This window comes from Scyliorhinus canicula, chromosome 1 (genome assembly GCF_902713615.1).
Source record: "Scyliorhinus canicula chromosome 1, sScyCan1.1, whole genome shotgun sequence".
Taxonomy (NCBI): Eukaryota; Metazoa; Chordata; class Chondrichthyes; order Carcharhiniformes; family Scyliorhinidae; genus Scyliorhinus; species Scyliorhinus canicula.
Window position 1 is genome coordinate 31,339,055 of NC_052146.1, and position 14,188 is coordinate 31,353,242.

General features: G+C 49.1%; 1 long non-coding RNA gene across 1 annotated transcript in view; it reads left to right on the top strand.

Annotated features, from left to right (window-relative positions):
* Positions 1–300: 300 nt before the first annotated feature.
* Positions 301–14,188, top strand: part of LOC119977261 — a 53,563-nt gene continuing 39,675 nt past the window's right edge. Inside the window, exon 1 of the long non-coding RNA XR_005463144.1 lies at positions 301–400. This is a non-coding gene — a long non-coding RNA (uncharacterized LOC119977261). The remainder of the gene's footprint in view (positions 401–14,188) is intronic.

The following is a 14,188-nucleotide window of genomic DNA, read 5'->3' on the forward strand; positions in this document are numbered from 1 at the left end:
TCTCCTGGCGTTTAATATAACTCCGTCAGAGTGTCTGTTAGTTATAATCAAAGGTTACGACAGGCAGGTAGACTGGAGCTCACATGAAGTAGTTATGTAATTTAACCTGATAAATATTTGGCATCGAGCAGAATTGGCAACTAGCTTGGCCAGCCTTTTGGTTTCGGACCAGGAAATCCACTTCTGGAGCTGGTGATCTGGGAGAATTCTCAGACTTGGGCCAGGGGTTGGGGGGTTGGAGCGGGAGTGCCTGTACTTTCCACGTGTGCACCTGTTTGTGTGTTTGGGATAGCTTTGTGCCTGCACTACTCAAACGCACAGACTCAGTATTAGAGGAAACGTACCCAGAAATAATTGCAATTCTCGGCTTTATAATACGGATAAGGCACCAGTTATCAAGGTTAGTAAGGTTATTGATAAATTTTCATTCGCAGAAAAGCAAACATAAGGCCCTACTCCCTGTGTTACCTCCATCCTGCCCTTTCTCTGCCTTTGGACTTGGCAACACGGTTTGCAATCTGATCTTCACATTGCTGAATTGGAGCTTTTTCCGAATTGGGTTATTTTTCTCCTGCTCTACTTCCTTGTGAAACCGATAAGTATATTCCCAGCATAAATCACAGCCCTGATTTTGAGAGGCTCTCCTGCTAACCCGTTCTCTCAGTGCCTGTGAGTGTGGGTGGGGAGATCAGGATGAACAGGCCCATGGTCTCCATTTACTTTGGGCCATTTTTATGTTGAATAAATTGGACAGGCACAAAGCTGCTGGAGATGCCTCCAGCATGAGCCTCGAAAGAGGTGTAATTTTTAAGAATTGTCTGAAAGAATGAAAGCAGGGTAGAGAGGCAGAGGGGTGCAGTGAAGGAAAGCCAGAGCAGGATTTGAAAATAAGGAAGATAATTTGAAAATCAGTATGTTGCTTGACCTCAAGTCAATGTGGCTACAGCGAGCACAGGGGTCAGAGGGGAAAGGGCCTTATTGTGAGTGTAACAAGTGTAACAAAATGTTGGCTGGAATTCTCCGGATGTTGGGGATCTCTTTTCCCTCTGGCAATGTACCCCTGCCTGTGGGTTTTCTGACGATGTGAGGTGGCTTTAATGGGAAATCCAGTTGACAAGTTGAGAAGAGAGAACAGAAGAGAGAATTCTGCAGTCAGAAAACGGTGTGCCATCGAGAAAGTGGGGGACCGAAGAATCCCACCCGTTATCTTTTAAAGAACCTAGATGCATTTGGCTTCCTGCAATAGTTTCTGCTGCCGTGGAAGGTTTTTATTCGAAGGATTTTACTTCTCATTATTTTGTGCGGTGTTCTTGCCTGGAGCTGTAATTGAATTTGCAACAAAGGACTGAGAATAGGAGATCCTTTGGGTATTGCTCTAATATTACACATAAAAGGTAAGTTAATCAGGGTACCATGAGGCCCTAGGACACGCACTTCGGGACCCACACAATTGTGCACGGGCATATCCTTGGTGACAAAGATGGCCAAAAGAGCACTGTGCCCTTTGCAGACAGATCCCTGCCTGTGAAGGATTCAGCAGCATTAAGCTTTTATGCCACTGCAGAGGATATTTGCCTAATCAGTCTGTTTGCTGTCCATAGATGTATCAAGCATGTGACAGATTTAGCAGCAACATTGCTTTCTCTGTAGTAAGGAAGCTTCCCCGGAATCGGATACAGGAGATTTACACAAGTGTTAACCTTTTCAAGAGTACAGAGCGTTGTAAATGGCACCCAATTTTTCTATCAGACTTCACCCTGATTCCATTAATTAACAAAAGGACTTCTATTAATTTTCAGATGACTTTAAGTAAATAAGTGTTATTCCCTGACCTTTCAGCTGTTTTAGCTGTGCACTCTGAAATGTTGTTCTGATTCCTGCTATCTTACTTGTGCGCTCTTCACAAAGTACTCTCAAAACCCATTTCTTGTTTCTTGATTACAGATGCTAATCCCGTACCCTCCATTTCATTATTCTCCTCATTTTCTTCATGTGAATCAGAATGGAATGTTTCACATACAGGTGCAAGCTGTTCCTGTTATCGTACAAGTACCAATAATAGTTTCATTATGCAACCGTCCAAGGCACCTATGTGCATACCCAGACAGACTGGATGGATTGCTGCTCAGAGACCATTGATAACTTCTGCAGCCATGACTGCTGACTCCAGTGAAAATCCCTTGAACAGTGCTTGAAATCACAGCACCACAAAGCACATGTCTCCACCTGAAATTATATCTGGACTTGCTCATTCAATCCACAGTGTTTCCCTGCAGCTGCCTTTGAAGGTGCCATATGTTACATGTTGCCCTGCAGCTGTGCAAATACATTGCATATTAGAGCAGAAAGGTCAGAGGTGCATTATCCCAAAAGGTGCCATGAAGACGTTTAACTGTACGTTCAACTGGCAGATTGGTAGCATATCAAGGTACAAGGAACAGCATGAGTTAGGGGCCTGGGCAACTGCTTCCTATCCCAGCTACCTTTATCACTCCTCATTCATGAAAGAGACTTCACGTGTTGCTCCGTCCTCCAACACACAGCGCAAATATCCCGGAGAGCTTGGATCTGCGCTGGTGTTTATGTTAAATGATGTGTGTGATGTGGCCTGCTGTGAGGTATTGGATCCTGGCTGCCACAAGCTGAAGATATGGGCAGCCTCTTAGGAAGACTCCACGTGAAGTGAAAAGAACAAAGAACAAAGAACAAAGAAAAGTACAGCACAGGAACAGGCCCTTCGGCCCGCCAAGCCTGTGTCGACAATGCTGCCCGTCTAAACTAAAATCTTCTACACTTCCTGGGTCCATATCCCTCTATTCCCATCCTATTCATGTATTTGTCAAGATGCCCCTTAAATGTCACTATTGTCCCTGCTCCCACCACCTCCTCCGGCAGCGAGTTCCAGGCACCCACTACCCTCTGTGCAAAAAACTTGCCTCGTACATCTCCTCTGAACCTTGCCCCTCGCACCTTAAACCTATGCCCCCTAGTAATTGACCCCTCTACCCTGGGAAAAAGCCTCCAACTATCCACTCTGTCTATGCCCCTCATACTTTTGTAGACCTCTATCAGGTCGCCCCTCAACCTCAGTCGTTCCAGTGAGAACAAACTGAGTTTATTCAACCGCTCCTCATAGCTAATGCCCTCCATACCAGGCAACACCCTGGTAAATCTCTTCTGCACCCTCTCTAAAGCCTCCACATCCTTCTGGTAGTGTGGAGACCAGAATTGAACACTATACTCCAAGTGTGGCCTAACTAAGGTTCTATACAGCTGCAACATGACTTGTCAATACTTATACTCAATGCCCCGGCTGATGCGACCATCAATTCACACGAAACCAGGAGTAGGAGTAAACTGTGGCTTTAATCAACTAGAACAGTGCCTGCCTGGGACTGGTCTGTTAGTGGGAGCCGCCTACAGGGCGACTGCTCTTTATACCTCCCCTCAAGGGGCAGAGCCATGGGCGGAGCCCACACAGGCCCCAACATGCTACATTATCGGTAATACCATACAATGGTCCACAGGTGGAGCCCATATGGGCAACGGCGTAATACAGATAAGCACATGGTGAATTGTTACAGCAATACAGTCACCACACCGGCCAATGAAGTTAAGCATGATGTATGCCTTCTTGATTACCTTCTCCACCTGTGTTGCCCCTTTCAGTGACTTGTGGATCTGTACACCTAGATCAAAGGAAGATACATTACTATGGTATCAGCATATAATGCTTCTCAGGAAAGAAAAAAAAGTTGCATCTACCTTTTTAGGAGTTTGCTCCGACCTACCTTTGATCTTGAGTGAATGTAAGTTGTGAGGTGGATGCAAGGAAGCTTCATAAGGATTTTGACTGGCAAAGTGAATGGGCTAGAACAGGGCAGATGGAAAACAAGGTGAATAAGTGTGAAGTTGTTCACTTTGGTGGAAAAAACAAAAAGGCGGAATATTCCCCAACGGGTAAGAGGTTGGGAAGTCCAAAGGGACCTGGATGTTCTTGTTCATGACTCCCGAAAAGCTAGTATGTAGATCCAGCAAACAACTAGGAAGGCAAATGGCATGTTGGCCTACATCGTAAGTGGATTTGAGTACAGGAGGATGACTTGCCGCAGTTATAGAGCCTTGGTGAGTCCACACTTCAGAGTATGGTGCACATTTTGGCCCCTTCATCTGTGGAAGGATGTCCTTGCCATAGAGGGAGTGCTACAGATGTTCACAAGATTAATCCATGGGGTGGCAGGATTGTCATTAAAGGAGAGATTGAGGAGACCGGATCTGTATTCCCTAGAATTTCGAAGAATGAGGGTGACCTTATTAAAACTTACAAAACTCTTGCAGGATGATGCACTATCAATTACGACGAGATGAGAGTAGAGAGTAATCGAAGCTTTATTAAGCAGAGATGTAGAGCCTCCTGCAGCTGCTGCCAAAATGCTGCAGCTTGGTGAGCCCACACATTTATACTCCGCCTACTGGGCGGAGCCAGCAGGAAGGGATCTACCCCCGTACCAGTAGTACAGGAGCCTTACCGTAATACATCTCATATACGTGATATATACAAACAGTGGTGACTACCCCATTCACCCCCTGTTAATAAAGAATCCAGTGGGGGTGGTGGAAAACTAGTTACATGTATGTGAGCATTTTAAAGTGTACATTTTTGGGGAAAGTTCACAAATTTAGCCGGTAGGGCGCCTTGATCCTCCGTTGTGAGCGCCGCAGTCCCGGTGGCGATGCAGGCGCGGCTCAGTCGCGGGTGACTCCGGGAGCGTGTAGTCCTCATCTTCATCCCTGGGTGGGACCAAGGGGAGGACGGAACGTCCTGGAGCGGGGGCTGTGGTGGGGTGCGCTGGGGGGAGGATGGGTGGTGCCGGGACAGTTAGTGGGGGGGGGGGGGGGAACCAGCTAGTGTCAGGTCCCTGAGGGAGACTATGTCTCGGCGGCCATTGCGGTAGGCGTACTACGCGTTTGCATGGAGCAGCTGTACCCTCTCGATCAACGGGTCCACCTTGTGGAGCCGCACGTGCTTGCGGAGGAGAACGGGTCCTGGAGCTGCCAGCCACGTTGGGAGCGAATCTCCGGAGGTGGACTTCCTGGAGAAGGCTCGGAGACGTTCATGCGGGGTTTTGTTAGTCACCGTGCAAAGTAACAATCGGATGGAGTGGGGGGCGCCGGGGAGGACCTCCTGCCAGCGGGAGGCTGGGAGATTTTTAGACCGCAGGGCCAGCAGGACGGCCTTCCTAACCGTCCCATTCTCCCTCTCCACCTGCCCGTTTCCCCGGGGGTTGTAACTGGTCATCCTGCTCGAGGCAACGCCCTTGCTGAGCAGCAATTGACGCAGCTCATCGCTCATAAAGGAGGATCCACGGTTGCTGTGGATGTAAGCGGGGAAACCGAACAGAGTGCAGATGCTAGTGAGGGCTTTGATGACTGTGGCAGACGTCATATCGGGGCACGGGATGGCGAAGGGCAATCTGGAGTATTCGTTGACCATGTTAAGAAAGTACGTGTTACGGTCGGTGGAGGAGAGGGGCCCTTTGAAATCCATGCTGAGGCATTCAAAGTGATGGGAGGCCTTCACCAGGTGCGCTCGGTCTGGACGGTAGAAGTACGTTTTGCACTCCGCGCAGACCTGGCAGTCTTTGGTGGCCGCCCTGACTTCCGCAATGGTAGGTATGAAGTGGAAGAACCGGGTGACCCCTGGGTGACAGGGCAGCAGGGTAGCATTGTGGATAGCACAATTGCTTCGCAGCTCCAGGTCCCAGGTTCGATTCCAGCATGGGTCACTGTCTGTGCGGAGTCTGCACGTCCTCCCTGTGTGTGCGTGGGTTTCCTCCGGGTGCTCCACTTTCCTCCCACAGTCCAAAGATGTGCAAGTTAGGTGGATTGGCCATGATAAATTGCCCTTAGTGTCCAAAATTGCCCTTAGTGTTGGGTGGGGTTACTGGGCTATGGGGATAGGCTGGAGGTGTTGACCTTGGGTAGGGTGCTCTTTCCAAGAGCCGGTGCAGACTCGATGGGCCGAATGGCCTCCTTCTGCACTGTAAATTCTATGATGACAGAGACCATCATGGAGGGCCCGGAGTTAGTCCACTTGTGCGTTGGCACATGTACCTCAGGAAAGGGCATCCGGGGGCTCGTTGAGCTTACCGGGGCAATACAAAATCTCATAATTGTAGGTGGAGAGCTCGATCCTCCACCTCAAGATTTTATTGTTTTTGATCTTGCCCTGCTGTGTGTTATTGAACATGAAGGCAACCGACCATTGGTCAATGAGGAGAGTGAATCTCCTGCCGGCCAGGTAATGCCTCCAATGCCGCACAGCTTCTACGATGGCTTGGGCCTCCTTTTCGACGGAGGAGTGCCAAATTATGGAGGCATGGAGGGTGCATGATAAGAATGCCATGGGTCTGCTGGCCTAGTTGAGGGTGGCGACCAGTGCGATGTCTGATGCATCGCTCTTGACTTGAAAGGGGAGTAGCTCGTCGACCACGTGCATCGTAGCCTTGGCGATGTCGGCCTTGATATAGTTGAAGGCTTGGTGAGCCTTGGCCATCGGTGGAGTGAATGAGTGGGCGGGCCTTGTCCGCATAGATGGGGACCCACTGGGCGTAATATGAGAAGAATCCCAGGCATCGTGTGAGGGCCTTGGTGCAGTGGGGGAGGGGGAGTTCCATGAGGAGGCATATATAATTGGGGTCGGGCCCTAGAACTCCATTTTGCACCACACAGCCAAGGATGGCTGAGCGGTTGGTACTGAACACGCACTTCTCCTTGTTATACGTAAGATTCAGGAATTTGGCGGTGTGGAGGAATTTGGAAAGGTTAGCATTGTGGTCCTGCTGGTCATGGCCGCAGATGGTGATGTTATCCAGGTGCGGGTAGGTGGCCCGCAGTCCGTACCGGTCAACCATTCGGTCCATCTCCCGTTGGAAGACCAAGACCCCATTAGTGACGCCGAAGGGAACCCTGAGGAAGTGGTAAAGGCGGCCGTCCGCTTCAAATGCAGTGTATGGGTGGTCCGCCTTGCGAATGGGGAGCTGGTGGTAGACAGATTTCAGGTCCACTGTCGAGAAGACCCAGTACTGTGCAATCTGATTGACCATATCAGATATGAAAAATGGAAATGAAAATGAAATGAAAATTGCTTATTGTCACAAGTAGGCTTCAAATGAATTGACTGTGAAAAGCTCCTAGTCGCCACATTCCGGCGTCTGTTCTGGGAGGCTGGTATGGGAATTGAACCGTGCTGCTAGCCTGCCTTGGTCTGCTTTCAAAGCCAGCGATTTAGCCCAGTTTGCTAAACCAGTCCCTGCGTGGGATATGTGTGGAAGGGGGTACGCGTCGAGCTGCATGTACCGATGGATGGTCTGACTGTGGTCAACGACCATCCTGTGTTTCTCCCCAGTCTTTACAACTACCACTTGGGCTCTCCAGGGGCTGTTGCTGGCCTTGATTATGCCTTCCCGCAGTAGTCGCTGGGCCTCAGACCTGATGAAGGTCCTGTATTGGTCACTGTACCGTCTGTTCCTGGTGACGACGGGTTTGCAATCCGGGGTGAGGTTTGCAAACAGGGAAGATGGGTCGACCTTAAGGGCCATGAGGCCACATGCAGTAACGGTTGGCCGAATTTCAGAGTTAGACTTTGGAGGTTGCACTGGAAGTCCAGGCTGAGTAGCAAGGCAGGGCAGAGGTTGGGGAGGACGTAGAGCTGTAAGTTGCTGAACTCTACGTCCTGGATGGTGAGGCTGGCGGTGCAGTACCCCCTGATTTTCACGGAGTGGGATCTGGATGCCAGGGAGATTCGTTGGGTAATGGGTTGTACCGCGAGGGAGCAGCGCCTTACCGTTTCAGGGTGGATGAAGCTCTCCGTGCTCCTGGAGTCAAGAAGGCAGGATGCCTTGTGCCCATCGACCTTTACCGTTGTTGACTCGGTTGCAAGGTTGTGCAGCCAGGGCTGGTGGTGGAGGCGAGCTGCGGCTGGTGTTGGTGGGCCTCGGGCTGGTCGGCGACGGTTGCGAGCGATGAGCGGCCCGATGAGGTGTCCGATGAGCAAGAGTCCTGAGGCGCCGAAGATGGTGGCACCAACCAGCACGTGGCCGGCTGTGTTAAAGGTGTCGGGGCCCACGGGCCGCACCTGGTCTGATGCGAGGGAGATGCCGGCGCCCACGGGCCACACGTGGGTTGCGGGGACGAAAATGGCGGCGCCCACGGGTCGCACGTGGGGGGGGGGGGCGGCGTAGGAACAATGGACCTGGTTACAACGGCGATCCTGGCACACAGCAGCGAAATATCCTTTCTTCCCGCAGGCCTTGCAGATAGCACTCCGCGCCGGGCAGCGCTGCCGGGGGTGCTTTGTCTGCCCACAGAAATAGCACCTGGGCCCCCCGGGGTTGGCTGCCTGCCACGGGGTGCAGGCCTGGGGTTGGCCGGAGGCGGTCGCTGGTGGGGTCCACAATGTCCAGGAAGGGGGCACCATGCGGTCGGGGGCGTACGCTTGTACATTACGGGAGGTAATCGTTGGTGAGGTCCGCTGGTTTCTCGGTCGCCGTGAAGTCGAGAGTACCCCCTTCAAAGAGGCGCTGGCGGACGTACACCGACCCTATGCTCGTAACGAAAGCATCCCTGATTAGGAGTTCGGAATGTTCAACAACCGAAACTGCCTGGCAATCACAGTCACTCGCCAGGGCGTGCACGGCACGCCAGAAATCTTCCAGTGACTCACTGGGGAGTTGTTGCCATGTGGACAGGAGGTGCCTGGCATAGAGTTTGTTGGTCGGCCGGGTGTAGTTATCTTTCAGAAGTGCCATGGCCTCAGGTGGGTGTGTCCTGGATAAGGGGAAAGATATCAGAGCTCAACCGTGTGTACAGAATCTGGAGTTTCTGTGTTTCTGAGGGTAGTTCTGTCACTGATCCGATGTAGGCTTCAAAACAAGCTAGCCAATGATCGAAGGCCGACGTGGCGCTGTCTGCTTGAGGGTGCAGCTTCAGGAGATCTGGCTTGATGCGGAGGTCCATCGCTGTAAAATCTCTGCTTGATAAATTGATGCACTATCAATTATGACGATACGAGAGTAGAGAGTAATCGAGGCTTTATTGAGCAGAGATGTGTAGCCTACTGCAGCCCCTGCCGAAATGGCTGCAGCTCAGTGAGCCCACACATTTATACTCCACCTACTGGGTGGAGCCAGCAGGCAGGGATCTCTCCCTGCACCTGTAGTACAGGAGCCTTACCATATTACATCTCATATACGTGATATATACAAACATTGGTGACTACCACACAGGACGTGACAGGGTGGACCTGGCTAGTGAATCAAAACAATGTCAGAGTGAGGGGTAGGTCATTTAAGACAGAGATAAGGAGGAATTTCTTTATCACAAGGGTGGTGAACCTCTGGAATTCTCTACTCCAGAGGACTGTAGGAGCTCAATCATTGAGCATGTTCAAAACAGAAATCAATAGATTTCTGGAGACTAATGACATCAAAGTATTTGCGATAGTGGGGAAGTGGCACTGAGGTAAATGATCAGCCACAATCTCTTTGCATGGTGGAGCAGGTTCGATAGGCTGAATGGCCTACTCTTGTACCCATGTTCTTATGCTCAATATTGACAATGTATGGCAATCCAGTGCCCAAAGGTGCAGATTCAGGTAAGTCTCTATATACTATACACCAGATAGTACATTTATTACAAAGTATTCAAAGTCTCCTCCAATAAACTCTGAATCAAAATGAGCAGCTGCCATCTCCTTGAATCTGGACAACTCCCAGTGCGGCTCCCTGCAATTACATTCAGTCAGCACAGTTGGAAAATGCATAAGGTCCAGTCGATGCCACAGAACTTTGCAAAAATCAAGTGTAGTTTCTGGTGGCAATGTTGGTTCTGAGCACCACTCTCAACATTGACACTTCACAGCACAAGCTCCTTGTGCACCCCAAGAAAAAGTCTCAATAGCTTTTCAAACGCATTTAAGGCGACACAGCGGCACAGTGGTTAGCACTGCTGCCTCACAGCGTCAAGGATCCAGGTTTGATTTCGGCCTTGGGTGACTCTCTGTGTGGAGTTTGCTCTTTTTCCCAGTGTCTGGGTTTGTTTCCTCCCACAGTGCAAAGATGTGAGGGAGCAGCACGGTGGCACAGTGGTTAGCATTGCTGCCTACGGCGCTGAGGACCCGGGTTCGAATCCCGGCCCTGGGTCACTGTCCGTGTGGTGTTTGCACATTCTCCCCGTGTCTGCGTGGGTTTCGCCCCCACAATCCAAAGATGTGCAGGTTAGGTGGATTGGCCACGCTAAATTGCCCCTAAAAATTGGAAAAAGTAATTGGGTACTCAAAATTTTTTTTAAAAAGATGTGCGGGTTTGGTGAATTGGCCATGACAAATTGCCCCTTTGTGTCCAGTGATATGCAGGTCAGGTTAGGAGGTAGGGTCGGGTGGACAAGGGAGTGGACCTGGGTAGAGCCCTCTTTTGGAGGGTTGGTGCAGTATCGATGGGCTGAATAGTATCCTTCTGCACTACAGGGATTCTATGAAAGCTCATGGGCGGGATTCCCTATCCCGCCACATCAGTTTTGTGATGCGTGAATGGGCTGCCGGCGAAATGGAGTATCGCGCCGATGGAGAATCCAGCTGCATGTGTTTTGCTGCTTCATTCATGTTGTGTCTCAGGTGTAATAACATTTGGAAACCCCACATTTACCATCAAACTTCTTGAACATTTGTTCCCGTGTCCAATTGCATTGAGTCTTTAGGCTATGCCGTTTATGCAGTGGAAATATAACTTTTAAGTGGAGCAGAAAATGAAGGATAAGCACCTGCTTTTTTCCCCTGAATTCCTGTGACCGTGCCCTGGCCAATTCTGCTGCTGGCTAAGATCCCTACACTTATTTTTCAAGTTCTGGAAGTGTATCAAAAATAAAAGTAGGGATTGAGTATTGCAATATCTTGTGAGGTCAGTCCCTGCCAACACTGGCCAAGTCTGCTTTTGCTACTGATGGGCACCAGCCCCAAATTTGCTTTCATTGCAAGATTGGTGCTATCCTGCACAGGGGCAGCCATTTTGAGTTGATTTGCTTGGGGCAGCTTCAGGAATCATGCATTGGATTTCAATTGCCGATCCTCTCTGGAAGTATCTTATTCAATGATGCTGTTGATGGAGACTGCAAATCAGGAACTTTCACTCATACTTCACTGTTTTAATCATCCACCATTATTATTTTTTGTTTGTCAACAGGGAAGAGAGATGAATGTTAGAATGGTTGAGTTGGATTATAGGTTAGGTGGTCACGATGAACCAGCATTATTTTGTGTTTTGTAGCATATTTAATTAATGAATGTCCTCAGATCATCAGACAGAACTCATTATCCTCAATGAACCATTGCTTCATCAGTCTTTGGGAAGACTGGAGTTTAGATGATGCAGGAAAACCCGGGCAACGTCTTGATAATATCAATATAGTTTAGCTTGAAATTATACTTGAAAAGACTGGAGCATGAAACACTGCTGCTACACACAGCATTGCCCGCTTTGAAAGCAATGAATCACACATCGCCCCTGGAAAAACTGGAGTCGGCAGCCCCATTACTTCTCGGGCCTGTATTGTCACCAGCAGTGAGTCATGGTACTGGCTGGGTCTAACTTTGCACGACAGAATCATTTCCAAGTTTGGCAGTTTGACTCTTAGGAGATGAATGTTTATTTACTTAGGGGATTGCGCTGACATAGCTGAGGCCTTGGGTCCTGATGGCTGTGGATGGTTGTGGATGAACAAGGAGTGCAAATGGACACAGCAGCTTGGGATGTCCTAAACCCACATGTCAGCAAAATGTCACTCTCAGTTCGCATTTCATGCTGATTGTCAATGATTCAATGCTTGATGGTATTAAATCACTCTCCTGACACTGGAACTATGTTACTTTGCTTTTGGGCAAAATAATTACCTCAACTCTCCATATTCCTTGGTTTAATGAATAGAATTCATAGAATCCCTGCAGTACAGAAGGAGGTCCTACGCTCTATCAAGTCCGCACCGACCCTTCAAAAGAGCATTCTACCCATGTCCACTTCCCTCCCCGTAACCCCATCTAACCTATACATCTTTTGGACACTAAGTAGCAATTTAGGATAGTCAATCCACTTAACCTACACATCTTTGGACTGTGGGAGGAAACCAGAGCACCGGAGGAAACCCACGCAGACACGGAGAGAACGTAAAAACTCCACACATATTGTCCCCCAATGCCAGAATTGAACCTAAATCTCTGGTGCTGTGAAGCAGCAGTGCTAAGCACTGTGCCACCTCAATCAATGATTGTTCCTGATCCAGCAGTGCGCGTGTGTGTGCACTTCCATTTTTTTGACATGCAAGGGCACCGTGTCCATATACATAGTGTATAAGGCAATAATCCACACTGACTGGTGCTCAGATGTATCTCGGTGTCCATGACTGTGCGTGTCCAGTACATACAAGGCAAAAATGAATAATGTAAATGTAGCATGGGCAGGACATTAACACATGTATATGATACACCTCGTCAGGGAAACTAGAGGAAAAAAGGAGAGAGAAAACAGACAATCACAAATCTAAATTGTTACACACTTTCATTATTGAGCCGAAGTGCCCGAGATTCATTTTAAAACTGCTCCATTGCAAATGCTGGAATTTCTAAATTAATAAAATGGGATAACCCTCAGAATTCTGGTCCCTAAAACGTTTCCAATCTTCTGGGCCTCCACTTATCTTTTCTTTCAATTTGATGCCATCCTTAATTTCTTCAGTTAGCTACGGATGGTGCATCCTCCTCACAGTGTTTTTCTTTTTCAATTAAATAGATCTTTGTTGAATTTGTGAAATATTACCAGAAGTATCTGCCACTGCTTCTCTCGTGTCTCTGCCGTCCGACCACGAACCTCTTTTCCCATATTCTGTCATCATATCCTTGTGATGCTTTTATTTAATTGTATGCAACAGAGTTGTCACTGGGCTGAGTATCAGATTAGCTCCATGGTAGAACCCTCCTCTCGTCTCTGAGTTAGGAAAGAAGAAAGAAGGAAGGGACTTGCTTATATACAGCTCCTTCTATAACATCAGGAAATCTCAATGCGGCTCGCAGCGAATGACGTATTTTTGAAGCATAATCACAACTGTGATGCTGAACCTCAGCATTACAACACTGATTATATACTGATGATAGAGCAGCACGGTAGCGTTGTGGATAGCACAATCGCTTCACAGCTCCAGGGTCCCAGGTTCGATTCCGGCTTGGGTCACTGTCTGTGCGGAGTTTGCACATCCCCCCCGTGTGTGCGTGGGTTTCCTCCGGGTGCTCCGGTTTCCTCCCACAGTCACAAAGATGTGCAGGTTAGGTGGATTGGCCATGATAAATTGTCCTTAGTGTCCACAATTGTCCTTAGTGTTGGGTGGGGTTACAGAGTTATGGGGATAGGGTGGAGGTGTTGACCTTGGGTAGGGTGCTCTTTACAAGAGCCGGTGCAGACTCGATGGGCCGAATGGCCTCTTTCTGCACTGTAAATTCTATGATTATACTCCAAAAGTGCTGACCTTGTCCGGTTGAAAGTCCACTGCAGACGTAAAATGTATCATCTAGACTAACACCTCAGTGGAGCATGCCACTGTCAGAGGCAGGAGGCTGGATTCTCCGTCGGTGGGATTCTCTGCTTTGCCAGCCGCGCACTTTGGCACGATAGCACAGTGATTAACACTGTTGCTTCACAGCGCCAGGGTCCTAGGTTCGATTACCGGCTTGGGTCACTGTCTGTGCGGAGTCAGCACGTTCTCCCCGTGTCTGCATCGGTTTCCTCCGGGTGCTCCAGTTTCCCCCCACAAGTCCCGAAAGATGTGCTGTTAGGTGAATTGGACATTCTGAATTCTCCCTCTGTACCCAAACAGGTGCCGGAATGTGGCTACTCGGGGCTTTTCACAGTAACTTCATTGCAGTGGTAATGTAAGGCTACCTGTGACAATAAAGGTTATTATTATACTGCGGGAGAAGCGGAGGATCCCATCGAAAACGGGAGCGACGGAACGGAATATCCCGCCCACCATCTTTTGGATTCAATATTAGATCAAAGTCCTGTGTACCTATTAAAGTGGACAGAAAAGATTCAGTGGGAACAAGAGCGGGCAGTCCTTACCACCATTCCCAACCATTATTAAAACAGAT